Source organism: Amblyraja radiata, unplaced genomic scaffold (assembly GCF_010909765.2).
Source record: "Amblyraja radiata isolate CabotCenter1 unplaced genomic scaffold, sAmbRad1.1.pri S117, whole genome shotgun sequence".
Lineage (NCBI taxonomy): Eukaryota > Metazoa > Chordata > Chondrichthyes > Rajiformes > Rajidae > Amblyraja > Amblyraja radiata.
Window position 1 is genome coordinate 231,698 of NW_022630103.1, and position 10,536 is coordinate 242,233.

The 10,536-nt window shown below is 49.1% G+C and overlaps 1 long non-coding RNA gene across 1 annotated transcript; it reads right to left on the reverse strand.

The window, feature by feature from the left end:
• Window positions 1-1,982: 1,982 nt before the first annotated feature.
• Window positions 1,983-10,536, reverse strand: LOC116969170. The gene is made up of 3 exons (XR_004410659.1): window positions 10,526-10,536; window positions 2,165-2,176; window positions 1,983-2,086 (listed from the first exon to the last, which is right to left on the reverse strand). It is a non-coding gene; the product is annotated as an uncharacterized LOC116969170 (long non-coding RNA).

A 10,536-nucleotide genomic window follows, 5' to 3' on the forward strand; every position in this document is an offset into this window, starting at 1 on the left:
CGGTATGACATAGTTGGCACCTAAAATTAGGTTCCACTGTATTGTTTTGTACTGTATTAACTTCTAATAAAATAAACAACAAAAAACAAAAAAAGAGAGAGTAAAGGGACTGTCCCACGAGCATGCGACTGCATGCGGCGACCGCGACCAAACCGGAAGCGGGGGGCGCGCGGAGGTCGAGTGATCGCCTGTCCCACGAGCATGCGGCTGCATGCGGCGAGCGGGACCAATCCAGAAGCGGGGGCCGCGCGGAGGTCGAGTGAAGTTCGAGTGAAGGCGTACGCCGTCAAGACGGTGCCGGCAGGCCGTTGCCGCGCGGAATATTTGTACATTTTTCGGAGCCCCGCGAGATGTCGGGACCAGCTCCGCACAATTCCAGATGGCTCCACCGATCGAAGTGGGACCGGCCCCGCGAGGCCGTATGGCTCAAGCGACCACGTTAGGTCGCGCTTGCCGCATGCAGTCGCATGCTCATGGGACAAGCCCTTTAGATAGACCTCTAGGGGCTAGTGGAGTCAAGGGATATGGGGAGAAGGCAGGCACGGATTATTGATAGGGGACGATCAGCCACGATCACAATGAATGGCGGTGCTGGCTCGAAGGGCCGAATAGCCTCCCTCTGCACCTATGTTCTTTGTTTATAAGCCCTTGCCGCACTGGGTGTAGGTGTAGGGACGCTCACCGGTGTGGGTGCGCTGGTGCTCCAGTAGGGTGTCAGAGCGGGTGAAGCACTGGGCGCAGGTGTAGGGGCGCTCGCCGGTGTGGGTGCGCTGGTGCTTCAGCAGATTGCTGGAGGTGGTGAAGCCCTTGCCGCACTGGACGCAGGCGTAGGGACGCTCGCCGGTGTGGGTGCGTTGGTGCTCCAGAAGGCTGCTGTGGTGAGGCGTTTGACAGCTCGCGGGGTTTGAGGCAGCAGCGGCAGGCTCACGCCGGCGAGCAGCTGCTCCCACTGCGGCAAGTGGGGGCTGCGGGAGCACCAGCGGATACACAAACCGTGATGGAGAAGGTGAGGACAGACTCTACAATGACAGTATAAAACTGGACCATCATTGCCTGTGGCAGATTGTGTTTCCTCAGCTGCCGCAGGAAGTACATCATCTGTGGGGCCTTTTTGACTGTTCCTCCCATTCATCTATCCAACAATGAGCTATTCTACATTTTCCTTGAACTCCATTCCCATTGTCCTGTTTTCACTCCTTATACTTCCTTATCTCTGAACATCCCAACAGATTGAAGAAGGGGCTCAATTTGAAACATCGCATATACCTTCTCTGCGCAGACGCTGCCCGGCCCGTGGAGTGTAGTCAGCACTGTGTGACCTTCTTCCCATGATGCATGCTGCCGCCCCCCCCCCCCCCCCCACGTGACCCTGCACAATGGCAGGGGGCGGTGGCGGCAACCCCCTTCGGATTGGCGGTGACATCACGGTGCCGGTCGTTAGCAACGTCCGTGCGTGCTTCTGGCATCACAGCGGATGTGTGGGCAGGCGGGCGGCTCAATGCAGTTCCCGGATGCTCGACTCGCCCCCATCCCCTCACCCCCTGCCCCACTTCCCCCTTCACCACCAACCACCAAACCTGACCCCCTCACATCAACTTCCCCAACTCCCTAACTCCTGTCAACACACCTCTCCCCAGACCTCCATACGTCGTTCCCCCTTCCAATCACTAGTAATTTTCAGGCATTAGTAATGCACTTTTGTCAGCCTGTTGACCCTCTGTGTTCCCCTTCTGCAGGGTTTAGGATCCGTTGCTGTGGACGGAGTGACGGGGACGTGAGCGGTAATTGAGGGAGGCCAGGGTGCTGGTGAGTCTTCCCCCTCATCTGCTCGGTGCGCGGGCTGAGCTTCGAGGGGCTGAGCTTCCATGGAGGGCCACATGACGGGGCACAACAAGGAGAAGCGTTATGAGTGCGACGTGCGTGACAAGGCCTGGCAGAGCCCGATCCAGCTGGAGACCCACCGGCGGGTGCACACGGGAAAACGCCCCTTCAACTGCTTGGAGTGCGGCAAGAGCTTCACCCACTACGACAGACTGCTGCGGCACAACCGCATGCACTCCGGCGAGAGGCCTCTCGCCTGCTCCGGCTGCGGCTTCAAAGCGACGCATGAGCTGATGATGCACAGGTGAGTGCACAGGGACAAGAAGCTGTTCGGCGGCTCCACCTGCGGCAAGAGCTTTGCCCGGTTGTCGGGGCTGCGGCTGCACCAGCGGTGAGTGGCCCTTCACCTGCTCCGACTGCGACAAAGGCATCAACTCGTCGCCAGACCTGTTGATGCACAGGTCACGGTGCAGCCGGTCTGCGGCCGCACTCACCACAATGCCCAGGGCAGGGGACCGAGACCATCACCTCCCCCACAAAGCTTAGCACTGGCCATGGCACCCACATCCAGCCCGCTGGATGGCAGCCTTTGAGTGGGAGATGATGGGCTGGTACTTCTCTCTGGTGAAGGCGAGGGTGGAGGCGGCAGTCCCTGGCAACACCGCGGCCACTCGGCAAGGACGGCAGTGGACTGGCCGATCTCCTCGCCACTCTCTCCTCCACCATCCTCAACCAGCTCCAGACCGTGCTGGCATCCGTACATCTGAATTTGAAAATCCACGGAGAAAGCTCATGACTATCACATCCGAACTGTACTTATCAGCCATCACCTGCTATAAACACAGCTACCTTTATACCACTGCCAGAAGAATGCGACCATGATTGTCTGTAGGTGGTAGACGCCGCTGCCACTCCCCGTCTGGACTTACAGTCATCTGATTGATAATCCTGATCTGGTCCTATTTAGCGATGGCTCTTCACACCGACCAAGCGATGACAAATTATTGGCAGGATATGCTGTGGTCACACCACACGAAGTGCTGGAGGTGTATGCTTAACCATCCAGAACATCCGCTCCAGCAGCTGAGCTTTATGACCTGATTCGTGCCTGCATATTGGCAAAAGATACAAGTGCTAATATCTACACCGATTCTTGCTATGTGTTAGGGGTTGCACATGACTTTGGGCAGTTATGGTAAAATAGAGGATTCATCACATCAACAGGAAAGATTATTAAGCATGATAAACTGATCTTAAATTTATTAAGATCCTAAAATGTAGTCATATTAACTATGTTTGTAGTATAAAATGCATGAATATACTACCATATTGTGGAATGAACCGTAACTTTCAACACATCTTCACCCTGGTACACACCTGCACTTCGTAACCTGAAACAGACTGGTCGCCGACTTGAACGACTCACAAATAAATCATCTCTCACAGTCCACCATGAAGCTTACAAACTCCACCTCACTGACTACAAAGATGTCCTCATTGCTGCAAAATCTGCCTACCTCGCCTCCATATTCACCGACACCTGCCTAAACCACAGAACCCTCTTCTCCTCAAGCCTCGAGCCAACACTCTCCCTACCTCTACTCCAGATCTATGCAACTAATTCCTCCACATTTTCGCTGATGAAATCAGCACCATCTATCAATCTTTATCCCCTGTATCCGACTCCCCAGCATCTACTCCACCACCTACCAAGAGCCCCTCCTTTCAACATCTCCACTGACCTCCTTACCCCTCCTCCACACTGCTTCCTCTCCCAGTTTGACCTGGTCACCCCTACTGAAATCTCCACTCATCAGCTCTTCCAAACGCACTACCTGCTCCTTCGACCCTCTGCCCACTCCCCTGCTGAAGTCCTGCCTCCCCGTTCTCCGCCCCAACCTCACTAATCTCTTCAACTCCTCATTGTCCCAAGGAATTCTCCCCTCCGCTTTCAAAACTGCTGCTGTCACACCAATCTTAAAGAAACCTGGTCTTGATCCCTCCTCTCTCATTAACTACCGCCCAATCTCAAACCTCCCCTTTCTTTCAAAAACCCTGGAGCGTATCGTTGCGTCACAACTTCATTCCCACCTCCTTGCGTATAACCTACTTGAACCCCTCCAATCTGGCTTTCGCCCCCTCCATAGCACAGAAACTGCTCCCCTCAAAGTCCTCAACGATCTCACCTCTGCTGACACTGGTTCCCTCAACGTCCTCATCCTCCTCGACCTGAGCACAGCCTTCGATACAGTGAACCATAACATCCTGCTCACCAGACTCAAAGACCTCGGCATTGAAGGTTCTGCACTCAGCTGGCTCCGTTCCTACCTTTCCAACAGATCCCACTTCATCTCTCTCCATAACCACACCTCTGCTACAGCCACAGTCACTCAAGGTGTTCCCCAAGGCTCCATACTCGGCCCCCTCCTCTTCATCATCTACATCCTCCCCCTTGGTCAGATACTCCGCCACTTCAACCTGGACTTCCACTGTTAAGCCGATGACACCTAGATCTACCTCGGCACCAAATCCCCCCACAACCCCCCCCCCCCCCCCCCTCTCCCATATCAACTCCTGTTTGTCAGCTATAAAAACCTGGATGCAACATAACTTCCTCAAACTCAACAGCGATAAGACAGAATTCCTCCTCATAGGCTCCAAATCCACACTCAGCAAAATCAATAACCCCACTCTCACCATCGATGGCACCACTGTCTCCCCATCTCCCCAGGCCCGCAACCTTGGCGTGATCTGATTCCACCCTCTCCCTTGAGCCTCACATCCGCCATGTCATTAAAACCTCCTTCTTTAACCTCCGCGACGGCCAAAATCAGGCCCTCTCTCACACCTCCCGCTGCTGAAAGACTCATCCATGCCTTCATCTCCTCCCGACTGGACTACTGCAACTCACTTCTCCTTGGCATCAGCTCCACCTACATCAACCGAGTCCAACTGGTCCAGAACGCAGCCGCCCGACTCATCACCCACACCAAATCCTGGCATCACATCACTCCAGTCCTCAAACAACTTCACTGGCTCCCATCTCCCACCGGATCACCTACGAAATCCTGGTCCTCACCTACAAAGCCCTCCACCATCTCCCCCCCCCCCCCCCTCCCCCCATGTCTCACTGACCTCCTCTCCCCCTACCAACCCTCACGGTCCCTCAGATCCACATCAGCCGATCTCCTCTCCATCCACAAGTCCAACCTCCGCAGTTTTGGGGACTGAGCCTTCTCCAGGGCAGCTCCCAGGCTCTGGAACTCCCTCCCCCAACTGATCCGCAATTCCGTGTCCCTCACCATCTTCCAGTCCCGCCTCAAGACCCATCTCTTCACCTCTGCCTATCCTTAGCCCCACGTCCCCCTCCCTTTTCATCTGTGCTTGAATTTCCTCATATTGTGTTTTGAATTGAATTCTGTCTTTAATTTGTGTACTAGTCATGTCTCTACTATTTATTTCATTCCCCTTACATGTTTTTCCTCTACTTGCTAAATTTTTGTAAGGTGTCCATAGAAAGGCGCCCATAAATAAAATGTATTATTATTATTATTAATGAGAGAGAATACGATGGTGAAGTGAGGCATCTAGATGGGCATCTAAACAGGAGGAAGGAGAAGTTGGAGTTTGAAATCCAACGAACAACTTCCACACAGAACACAGTGAACTCGCTGCTGGAAGTAAACAAGCTTCCTATATTCCTTCGCATGCACAAGGAGGCATCTGGCATAAAGACCGGTCTTGTCGCTCAGAAGGGTAAGGAAAAGAAGAGGAGGGCAATTGTAATAGGGGACTCTATAGTCAGGGGGTCGGATAGGCGATTCGGTGGACGCAGACAGGAGACCCGGATGGTAGTTTGCCTCCCTGGTGCCAGGGTCAAGGATGTGTCTGAACGTGTCCAAGAAATCCTGAAATGGGAGGGAGAGGAGCCTGAGGTTGTGGTAAATATAGGTACCAACGACATAGGTAAAAAAAGAGAAGAGGTCCTGAAAGAAGAATTTAGGGAGTTAGGTAGAGAGTTAAGGAGAAGGACTGCAAAGGTAACAATCTCAGGATTACTGCCTGTGCCACGCGACAGTGAGAGTAGGAATGGAGCGAGGTGGAGGATAATAGAGTGGATGAGGACTGGTGCAGTGGGTATGGATTCAAGTTTCTGGATCATTGGGACCTCTTTTGGGGAAGGTGTGACCTGTACAGAAAGGACGGGTTGCACTTGAACTCGAGGGGGACCAATATCCTGGCGGGGAGATTTGCAAAGGCTACTGGGGAGACTTTAAACTAGTATGGTTGGGGGGAGGGACTCAAATTGGGAAAGCTAGCAGTCAGTGTGTGAGGCAGGAGGCAGAGAATGGTAGCACTCTGACCCAAAATGTAGGGGAGAGAGAAGAAAAAGACAATAAACAGAGAATAAGAGAGGGTGGGTTTCTTAAATGTGTATATTTTAATGCTAGGAGCATTGTAAGAAAGGTGGATGAACTCAGAGCCTGGATTGACACCTGGAAGTATGATGTTGTGGCGATCAGTGAAACATGGTTGCAGGAGGGCTGTGATTGGAAACTCAATATTCCAGGATTTCGTTGCTTCAGGTGTGATAGAATTGAAGGGGAAAGAGGTGGAGGTGTTGCATTGCTTATCAGGGAAGATATTACAGCAGTGCTTTGGCAGGATAGATTAGAGGGCTCGTCTAGGGAGGCTATTTGGGTGGAACTGAAAAATGGGAAAGGGGTAGCAACACTTATAGGGGTGTATTATAGACAGCCAAATGGGGAGCGAGAATTGGAAGAGCAAATATGTAAGGAGATTGCAGATTGTAGTAAGCACAAGGTAGTGATTGTGGGAGATTTCGATTGTCCACACATAGACTGGGAAACACATTCTGTAAATGGGCTGGATGGGTTGGAGTTTGTAAAATGTATGCAGGATAGTTTTTTGCAGCAATACATAGAAGTACCTACTAGAGAAGGAGCGGAGCTGGACCTCCTGTTAGGAAATGAGATGGGTCAGGTGGCAGAGGTATGCGTTGGGGAACAGTTCGGGACCAGTGATCACAATACCATTAGTTTCAATATAATTATGGAGAGGGTCAGAACCGGACCTAGGGTTGTGATTTTTGATTGGAGAAAGGCTAACTTTGAGGAGATGCGAAAGGATTTAAAAGGAGTAAATTGGGACATTTTGTTTTATGGGAAAGATGTGGAAGAGAAATGGAGTACATTTAAAGGTGACATTTTAAGAGTACAGAAGCTTTATGTCCCTGTTCGGTTGAAAGGAAATAGTAAAAATCGGAAAGAGCCATGGTTTTCAAGGGAAATTGGACACGGTTCGGAAAAAGAGGGAGATCTACAATAATTATAGGCAGCATGGAGTAAATGAGGTGCTTGAGGAGTATAAAGAATGTAAAAAGAATCTTAAGAAAGAAATTAGAAAAGCTAAAAGAAGATATGAGGTTGCTTTGGCAAGAAAGGTGAAAGTAAACCCAAAGGGTTTCTACAGCTATATTAATAGCAAAAGGATAACGAGGGATAAAATTGGTCCATTAGAGAGTCAGAGTGGACAGCTATCTGCAGAGCCAAAAGAGATGGGGGAGATATTGAACAATGTCTTTTCTTCGGTATTTACCAAGGAGAAGGCTATTGAATTATGTGAGGTAAGGGAAACAAGTAGAGTAGCTATGGAAACTATGGGATTCAAAGAAGTGGAAGCACTGACACTTTTGAGAAATATAAAAGTGGATAAGTCTCCAGGTCCGGACAGGATATTCCCTAGGACATTGAGGGAAGTTAGTGTAGAAATAGCAGGGGCTATGACAGAAATATTTCAAATGTCATTAGAAACGGGAATTGTGCCGGAGGATTGGCGTACTGCGCATGTTGTTCCATTGTTTAAAAAGGGGTCTAAGAGTAAACCTAGCAATTATAGACCTGTTAATTTGACGTCAGTGGTGGGCAAATTAATGGAAAGGATACTTAGAGATAATATATATAAGCATCTGGATAAACAGGGTCTGATTAGGAACAGTCAACATGGATTTGTGCCTGGAAGGTCATGTTTGACTAAACTTCTTGAATTTTTGAAGAGGTTACTCGGGAAATTGATGAGGGTAAAGCAGTGGATGTTGTATATATGGACTTCAGTAAGGCCTTTGACAAGGTTCCTCATGGAAGGTTGGTAAGGTTCAATGGTTGGGTATTAATGGTGGAGTAGCAAGATGGATTCAACAGTGGCTGAATGGGAGATGCCAGAGAGTAATGGTGGATGGTTGTTTGTCAGGTTGGAGGCCAGTGACTAGTGGGCTGCCACGGGGATCTGTGTTGGGTCCACTGTTGTTTGTCATGTACATCAATGATCTGGATGATGGTGTGGTAAATTGGATTAGTAAGTATGCAGATGATACTAAGATAGGTGGGGTTGTGGATAATGAAGTAGATTTTCAAAGTCTACAGAGAGATTTATGCCAGTTGGAAGAGTGGACTGAAAGATGGCAGATGGAGTTTAATGCTGATAAGTGTGAGGTGCTACATCTTGGCAGGACAAATCAAAATAGGACGTACATGGTAAATGGTAGGGAATTGAAGAATGCAGGTGAACAGAGGGATCTGGGAATAACTGTGCACAGTTCCCTGAAAGTGGAATCTCATGTAGATAGGGTGGTAAAGAAAGCTTTTGGTGTGCTGGCCTTTATAAATCAGAGCATTGAGTATAGAAGTTGGGATGTAATGTTAAAATTGTACAAGGCATTGGTGAGGCCAATTCTGGAGTATGGGGTACAATTTTGGTCGCCTAATTATAGGAAGGATGTCAACAAAATAGAGAGACTACAGAGGAGATTTACTAGAATGTTGCCTGGGTTTCAGCAACTAAGTTACAGAGAAAGGTTGAACAAGTTAGGGCTTTATTCTTTGGAGCGCAGAAGGTTGAGGGGGGACTTGATAGAGGTCTTTAAAATGATGAGAGGGATAGACAGAGTTGACGCGGATAAGCTTTTCCCACTGAGAGTAGGGAAGATTCAAACAAGGGGACATGACTTGAGAATTAAGGGACAGAAGTTTAGGGGTAACATGAGGGGGAACTTCTTTACTCAGAGAGTGGTGGCTGTGTGGAATGAGCTTCCAGGGAAGGTGGTGGAGGCAGGTTCGTTTTTATCATTTAAAAATAAATTGGATAGTTATATGGACGGGAAAGGAATGGAGGGTTATGGTCTGAGCGCAGGTATATGGGACTAGGGGAGAATACGTGTTCGGCACGGACTAGAAGGGTCGAGATGGCCTGTTTCCATGCTGTAATTGTTATATGGTTATATGGTATCTCTTTGCTTGCTCCAACCAAAATTATAATCGGACGTGTATGGCTCCATTTTTGCAACTGATTAATGAGACTAAATATTAATATCCTTTCTTACTCCAAGTGTTCATCAAGGAGGGAACTGTGGAAGAAAAATTAATCTCCTTCCTTATTTAATTTTGATTGGAATTGAACAAGGTAACGAAAAGATGTATTGGAAGTGACAATTGGCAGCTCTCGCTTGACCAGGTGCAGAAGAGGTTGTGGGAATCGGCAAAGTAAGATTAGACGTATTACCTCTTGTCTGGGAATGTGTGAAGGGTGGATGGTAAATGTAAACATGAAATAGCAGAGTAGATAACAAAGCTTGTTTACTCTTCTGTGAGGCGTTACAGAGGATCTCCCATGCCCCCTACCGCTAGTAGCGTAGATACATTGCTGTAAATGAGAGGCTTATGATTGGCTTGGGATGGGGATGGTGGAGTGGGCCACCTGAAAATGAGATAGAATAATGTCAAGATTCCTTTGTATTGTGTTTGATTTGTATTAATAATTCCCCCACACACACCCCTCCTCTCCTCAATTCCTCTCCCCCACTCTACCTCCCATCCCCCCCCCCCCCCCCCCCACCCCCCAAGTGGTGAAATATTGCTTTGAGGAATAGGGTTGCATTGCGGGAACAGGTGAGTGGTGGAATATAGCCATATAACCATATAACAATTACAGCACGGAAACAGGCCATCTCGACCCCTCTAGTCCGTGCCGAACACATAATCTCCCCTAGTCCCATATACCTGCGCTCAGACCATAACCCTCCATTCCTTTCCCATCCATATAACTATCCAATTTATTTTTAAATGATAAAAACGAACCTGCCTCCACCACCTTCACTGGAAGCTCATTCCACACAGCTACCACTCTCTGAGTAAAGAAGTTCCCCCTCATGTTACCCCTAAACTTCAGTCCCTTAATTCTCAAGTCATGTCCCCTTGTTTGAATCTTCCCTACTCTCAGTGGGAAAAGCTTTTCCACTTCAACTCTGTCTATCCCTCTCATCATTTTAAAAACCTCTATCAAGTCCCCCCTTAACCTTCTGCGCTCCAAAGAATAAAGCCCTAACTTGTTCAACCTTTCTCTGTAACTTAGTTGCTGAAACCCAGGCAACATTCTAGCGTTGGGGAATGGGTTGCGATGGTGGGACCAGGCCTCCCGTGTGACTGGGAGCCAACGGGTCCCACTTAGTCAAGTCATGCAATAAAATCTCGAAGCAAATCAGCAAAGTCTCCGCTTTTCATTTTCCTTTAATTTCGCCATACATTAATTTCTTCCACAAAAAAAGACAATTATTTCATTAGAATGCGACTTGGCTCCAGCAGGTTGACGAGCAAAATAACTTATTTACTGCAGACGGAGTCTTGCCGACGTTCAAGGGCG